The following is an 8167-nucleotide window of genomic DNA, read 5'->3' on the forward strand; positions in this document are numbered from 1 at the left end:
CCACAATCCTCCTGCTCTTGAGGCCGATTGGCTAGGTCGCGTGGGCGGAGCCAAAGAAGTCCCCCAATGAGCAGTTCCGTAGTCTGAAGGGCAGGGAAACAGCCCAATGAACATGACTGCAGAGGAGCCAATCAGCTAGATGTTGCTGGGGCCACTGTGAGCCAATCATCAGCTGGCAGCTTGAAGGGCAGGGAAACAGCCCAATGAACATCACCGCAGAGGAGCCAATCAGCTAGATGTTGCTGGGGCCACTGTGAGCCAATCATCAGCCGGCAGCTGGAAGTTTGCTGGCAGCTGGAAGTTTGCTGGGGCCCCTTTGGCTGTGGCTCTCAACATCTCCCCCTCTCTGTTTAAACAACAAGCATGTGGCTTAGGGACCGTGCCTGCCTTAGGTTGTCCAATACTACATATGGTCCTTACCCGTCTTCGGATGAGCTGACCTCAGGGCGTCAGCCTCCTGTCTTAGGTTGGTACCATTGTAATTGGATCTTACCCGTCATTGACTACCGGTCCAGTATACAGCCACACCTGTGGAGAGGTACCAGCGGGGGGGGGGGTGAGGTTCTTTGCCTCACCTCTGTTGGCCCCCAAATAGCTGAACGATCATTACAAGCAGAAGGGAGGAAGATATACCAAATCAATTGACAGCTCTTGTTGGAAAAATTGTACCACCGATGACATCATCAGCAAAAATACTCCAACACTACCACAAGTCGCTGCACCAACAGATAGTTCACAATGCATACAAGTGAGTTAAGCGGTTCAGTGATGGCTATTGCAGAGACTGTAGATTAGTTTTATCTTTGTCTTCACCGGCACAGGGATGAAGATAGGAATTCTGGCAATAATGGCTAAAGAAAAAATTATATAACATTCTAGAAGGTACTAAAAGAAAACAATTTTCTTAACAATTTACATTGTCTTCACTGGCACTGGGATGAAGATAGAAATTCTGGCAATAATAGCTAAAGAAAACATTGTGTAACATTCCAGAAGGCACTAAAAGAAAACAATTTTCTTAACAATTTACATTATCTTCACTGGCACTGGGATGAAGATAGGAATTTTGGCAATAATGGTTAATATTAATAATTGTGTAACATTCTAGAAGGCACTAAAAGAAAACAATTTTCTTAACAATTTACATTATTTTGAAAAGAATTATTAAATATAATAAAAAGAATAGGTGAAAGTAAACAAACAGATCTGTTAACCTTCTTAACAGTTATTTACCCAATTTAAATTAAACCATTTAAATCACGTGAATAAAAAAAAAATTTTGGATCCATTTTTTTTTTTTATGAGCGCTCAATCATATATGATATATGGACATATGTACATTCAAACATATAACACAAAACACAAGTGTGCACACATAATATAATACATACAACACATAACATAATAGTAAAGGCCTTATAACTTTTTACAGGTGAAATCTCCATTGCAATGTTTAAAAACTCTATAGTAAAAAAAAATATATATATATATATAGAACTGATCAGCAAAACATTAACCTAGGTCTATATGAGCTCAAAAAACAAAATAGAATAAAATAGATATTGAAAAAAGCATCCTGGTTCTGTTGCAGATGTAAGGATAGCCAAATTGGAGTTTTGGATATCAGCTGTTATGGATTTGAGCCAAATCATCTTCTTTTTGGTCTGTAGAAATTGCTTTAATTAATCTCTCTGGAATCCAAATCGGCTGCTGTTCTCCCTGTGGAAACACAAAAACAGGCCCCCGACTCCAGACAATCACTGGGTCAGGACTTTAGTTAATCTCTCCGGAATCCAAATCGGCTGCTGTTCTTCCTGTGGAAACACACAAACAGACCCCCGACTCCAGACAATTACTGGGTCAGGACCTTTCCATTGTCCTGTTAGAATATCTTTCCAAAGTACCTTGGGCTTATGTACATTTTTTGGACACATATGCCTTTCTGCAGCACTAAGTCCTGATGAATCCAAATTTAAAAAGTTTAGAGTAAAAAGGGTTATTTTAAGTTTATCTTTGGGGAATATATACCCCTTCCCAATTCCGTCTTTTTGCTTTAATAAGTACATTTTAATAGTTTGATGAGCTCTTTCAACTATGCCTTGTCCCTGTGGATTGTATGGGATTCCTGTTATATGAGTAATGCCAAATGATGAGCAAAATTGTTTAAAAGAAGTAGATGTATAACCAGGGGCATTATCTGTTTTTAACTGTTTTGGAATGCCCACAGTGGCAAAATTTTGTAAGCAATGAGCTATAACATCTTTAGTTTGTTCTCCGGCATGAAGGGAGCCCATCAAAAATCCAGAAGAAGTATCAACTGTAACATGCAAATATTTTAATTTTCCAAATTCTGGCAAGTGTGTGACGTCCATCTGCCAAATATGGTTAGGTATCAATCCTCTAGGATTGACTCCAAGATTAACTTGTGGTAAAAAGGTCACACAATTTTGACATTGTTTTATTATTTGTCTAGCTTGTTCCTTAGTTATTTTAAAACGCTTTTGTAAAGTATTAGCATTGACATGGAACCTTTTATGAAAATTTATAGCTTCTTCTAGTATAGAGAAAATATGAATGTCATGTGTAGTTTTATCTGCTAAATCATTGCCCAAACTAAGGGCTCCAGGCAATCCTGTATGTGCCCTGATATGTCCTATAAAGAATGGATCTTTTCTGTCCCAGATTAAACTTTGTATAGTGGAAAACAAAGAGAAAACAGTAGAAGAAGGGGAAATCCTACCAGCATCTTCAAGGGATACTATAGCATTAACTATATACTGACTATCAGAAAATAAATTAAATACAGAATCTTTAAACATCACAAAAGTTTGTAATACTGCATTAAGCTCTACCTTTTGAGCTGATTGTTTGGGTACTAAAAATGTAAAAGTTCGATCAGGGGTAACTATTGCTGCTGTACCATTATTTGATCCATCAGTGAATATATTTGGAGCATTCATGATAGGTGTTTTTCTTGTCATTTTTGGAAAAATTACAGGATGCAATGACCAAAAAGACAATAAAGGATTAGATGGTAAGTGGTTATCAAATGAAACATTAGATTTGCACATGATTATTGCCCAAGTATTTAACTCATTAGCTAATTCATCAATTTGATTCATAGTATATGGAGTAATAATTTTATTAGGAGAAATTCCAAACACTGCCTTTGCTGTTTTTATTCCTTTGAGTATTAATTGTCCTACAGCCTCAGGATACCTAGTAAGAATATTGTTAGGAGAATAAGATAAATGTATCCATAATAATGGACCTTCTTGCCAAAATACTCCTGTAGGAATATTTTTTGTTGATAGTACAATAAATAATAAAGGCAAACTTATATCAATTCTATCCAAATGCATATTTTCCATATATGTTTCAATGATTTTTAATGCCTTTCTTGCTTCAGGCGTTAACATTCGGGGTGAATTTGGATCTGATGGACCTTTTAGGATATCAAATAAAGGTCCCAATTCTCCTGTTGGAATACCTAGATAAGGCCTTATCCAATTTATGTCTCCTAATAACTTTTGAAAGTCATTAAGTGATTTGAGTTGATCTACTCGTATTTGAATTTTTGGTGGACGGACCATGGTTGAGGATAATAGAACTCCCAAATAATTAATTGGAAAATTTAATTGTACTTTATCTATTGCTATCTCTAGATTATAATTTTTTAATAAGTTTGTAAGTGTGGCATAACATTCTAGCAATGTGTTTTTAGCTTTGTGTGCTAATAATATGTCATCCATATAGTGAAATATTTGTAGCTCAGGATTTTGATTTCTAAGTGGCTGGATTACTTTGTTAACATAAATTTGACACATAGTTGGGCTGTTAGCCATCCCTTGAGGGAGTACTTTCCATTCATATCTCTGATCAGGACCTTCATGATTCAGTGCAGGGATAGTAAATGCAAAACGTGGACTATCCTCAGGATGAATTGGAATTGAAAAAAAACAATCTTTAATATCTATAACTAAAACATACCAAGTTTTTGGCAAAGCAGACAACTGAGGAATCCCCGATTGAGCAGGTCCCATAATGACCATTTCATTATTAATGGCTCTTAAATCTTGCAATAATCTCCATTTACCAGATTTCTTTTTGATGACAAAAATGGGAGTATTATGGGGAGATACAGAAGGTTGTATATGTCCTTCCACTAATTGTTGTTTGACCAGATCATGGGCTACTTGTATCTTTTCTTTAGTCAAGGGCCACTGAGGGACCCATACTGGTCTTTCTGATTTCCAGGTAATTTTTATTGTCTCAGTGGCCCTTTGTGAAAATCCAACCCATGTTTGTCTGTTCCTTGATTTATTTGTATTGGTGCTGCTATACCTTGTTCTTGTTTTTCTAATCTTTTTCCTTTCCTAAAACCTTGTCTAGCCATAATAGTGGGTGCATTTTGATTGATATTATTTGTTAATGTTAAACCTAATTGATCTAAGACATCTCGTCCCCATAAATTTATAGGAAGATGATCCAATACATATGGCTGTATAGTTCCTTCACATCCTTCAGGATCCTTCCAATCTAATACCATTGCACTTTTATCGGGATTATTCGCCACTCCTAGGCCTCGAAGCATTTGAGTGGCTTGTTGTAATGGCCAATGTTTTGGCCATTCTTGACGAGAGATAATGCTAAGGTCTGCACCTGTATCCAGTAGCCCATTAAATTCATGTCCTTGAATATTTAGTTTTAGCATGGGGCGAGAATCTAAATTTAAAGAAAGCATAGCCCAATCTACACCTGTGGAGCCTAATCCCTTGGAACCTCTTTCTACAGCATGACTGGAAAATTTATCATGTAGGCATGGTATTATTAGTAACTGTGCTATTCTATCTCCTGGTGAAATTACTGATATACCTTTTGGAGAACTGGCTATAATTTTTATTTCACCTTCATAATCGGGATCAATTACCCCAGGACTTATCAAAAGTCCTTTTAGAGTAGAAGAGCTGCGTCCCAATAATAAGCCTACTGTTCCTTTGGGAAGAGGTCCTTTCACCCCTGTGGGAATGATTTGAACTCCCATCTCTGGAGTTAGTACTGCTCTGGCAGAGGCGCAGATGTCCAACCCTGCGCTCCCTCTGGTTTGTCTGATGAGGGATCTGATGCCCTGGGCACTACCCTGATGGGGTTGCTGGGGTTGCTGGGTTCCTCCAGAGCTCCGTATATTTGTGGTTTGGGGCCCCGGAGCATTGGGGCCCCCTGTCCGTTTTTTGGCAACGGAGCCCGATGCCTTTGTCCACGATATTGTGGATAAAAACCTTGTCCTTGTTCGTTTTTTGATAATGGAGTACCCTCTATGGTGGTTTGAGAACGGCATTCATTAGCCCAATGTCTCCCTCTACGGCATCGTGGGCAAATACCCGGTATTCTATTCCTTTGATACCTAGTATTGTTAAACCCTCCTCCTATGGGGCAATTCCTTTTAAAATGTCCTGCTTGTTGACAATTGTAGCATGTTCTTAGCCCGGCATCTAAAGCCTGTTTTACTGCAGCTGCCACAATTTGCCCTTGTTCATTAATGTCTCTGGCATCTAAAGCCTGTTTTACTGCAGCTGCCACAATTTGCCCTTGTTCATTAATGTCTCTGGCATCTAAAGCCTGTTTTACTGCAGCTGCCATGACTTGCTCTTGTTCATTAATGTCTCTACACAATTTAATATATTTGTTTAAATCTTCCTGTTTCCATGGTCTAATGATATCTCTGCACCAACGATTCGCTTGGTCATAAGCCAGTTGTTTTATTAATGGCATTGCTTGTTCTGTATTCCCAAAAACTCTGGTAGCTGTTTGAATAAGCCTATCTACAAATTCAGCATAAGGTTCATTAGCTCCTTGTATTATCTTAGATAATTGACCTTGTAAACCTCCATGTCCTTGTAAAGTCTTCCATGCCTTAAGTGCATCTATAGCAATTTGTGCGTATACACCAGGATCATATGCAAGTTGTTGCTGCCGATCCTCATAAGGTCCCTTTCCTAACAACATATCTAGATTTCTCTGAGGATAACCAGCTGCTGCATTTCCCATAGCCGTTTCCTTGCAAAATTCCTCATTAGCAACCTTCCATAACAGGTATTGTCCTCCAGTTAGCACAGCTTTACACATATTAGCCCAATCTGCTGGCGTCATATTTAAGTTGGTAATGGATTCGATCAAGCTTACAGTGAAGGGTGCTTGAGGACCATAGGTTGTTACAGCCTCTTTTAGCTCCTTCACTGTTTTGTAAAATAAACCCTGGTGAATTCGCTGCCCTCCTACCTCAAATACAGGGCATACTTGAGATCCTGTCTCAGGATCCCAACTATTATACATAGAATTTTTATTAAAATTGATTACAATAAAGTTAGAAAAATTCTTTTCAGTTATTTATCAAAGTTTCTGAAGAAATAAATGGGCATATTACCAGTACATCCAGACACATATGATAGAGTTTTATTAAAGAATAGGTTGTCTAATTTTACAATGGAGTCCTTGATAATTGGGATCTAGTATTCTGGCCTAATTCATTATATTACCTACTATTAAATATATTCCATATAGTTGATAATAAAATGTTATTTTGTTTCTCTGATACTTCATGGCAGTACTTTTTCCAAATATTATTCAGTGCCACCTAATGTCCTTCTGGTCTAAATGTCTGCTTAGCAGTCAAGACATTAATTCTAGCCAGGATTTATGTGTGTTTGTGTTATTTAAAATATACAGAGAGGGGCTAGGGTTATGGCTCAGTGTAGAGTGTTCATCTAGCATGTGTGAGGCACTGGGTTCCTCCTCAGCACACATACAAAAAATAAATAAACAAAATAAAGGTATTGTGTCCATCTATAACCAAAAAAGAAATTCTTTAAAAAACCCGAAATATACAGAGAATTGTATTAAATATGATTATCTGATTTGTGTCTTTTTTAATATTTATTTTTTAGTTATAGATGGACACAATGTCTTTATTTTACTTTATGTGGTGCTGAGGATCGAACCCAGTGCCTCACATATGCTAGATAAGCGCTCTCCCTCTGAGCCACAACCCCAGCCCTGATTTGTGTCTTTTGATGTATGGTTGATTTAATAACCATAACTTAGGTATACCAAAGTGTGTGTGTGTGTGTGTGTGTGTGTATATATATATATAATAAAATTCTCCCCTTTTGGTTTATGGTTTGTTGGATTCTGATAAATGTATAATACCACTTTTCCCTTTATCTCTACAGTCAATCCCTCACCCCAGCCCCAGGAAAACAGTGATGTAGTCTCTGATTCACAGTTTTTCCCTTTTCAGAATTTGCCTGTATTTAAGTAGTAAATATAGATTGATATGCAAAGTAACAAGAGATGAGTAAATTCACAAGGAGCAACAAGCGTTACTTAATGTGAAATCAGTCTATTTGGGGAGTTGTTGCACCTTTTCCTCTTCTTACCACATAACCTTTCTTGTGCCTTCCAATTAGTTCATGTAGAACTGAATAGATTTCGGAGAGATTTAAGATTCCAGGAACTTAAAATGTATCTTGTAAGAGGACTTTGGGTTCTCAGAATGTCAAAGTAAACAGCCTGTTGGCCCAGGGACTTCTCAGTTGCTGGTTCTAATTTTTAAATCCCTCTATTTGTTTCAATTTGGGCAGGTTGGGCCTAGTGACCAAAATGATCCCATATTAAGAATTAAACTATAGGGATGGAGTTTAAAGAGGCCAAAAGCAGAAGGACTTTGTGAAGACTTATGTCCCACAGAGTTACATTTAGCCAACCACTAGGATAAGCTTGGAATGTGTTTCTCTCAGCCAGGGCAGGTGTCCAAGAGTATCTGTATCAAGTAGGTCTATTAAAAGTATTAGGAATGGGCAACTATGTTACATGCCAACTCCCTTTTGATTTCAACAGTACTATGTATTTTTAGTTTTAACACAGCATTTTGCAAACTTTAAAGATCTAAAATAACTAGTAATTTGACATCTTAAAGGAAAGGTCATTTGTTTCAGTATCCAAATCATTTCCACTGACTATACCCAGAAGTATGTTGGTTTATTACTAGGAAATTTCTCTTTCAACAAACCTAAAGACAGTGTGTTTGTTTCGTATGTACACATTGTCTTTAACTTTTTTATTATTCTCAGTAGCAATTCATACTTTAGTTATGCAATTTTAGTTTTAG

The sequence above is a fragment of the Urocitellus parryii genome, chromosome 14 (genome assembly GCF_045843805.1).
Source record: "Urocitellus parryii isolate mUroPar1 chromosome 14, mUroPar1.hap1, whole genome shotgun sequence".
Classification (NCBI taxonomy): domain Eukaryota; kingdom Metazoa; phylum Chordata; class Mammalia; order Rodentia; family Sciuridae; genus Urocitellus; species Urocitellus parryii.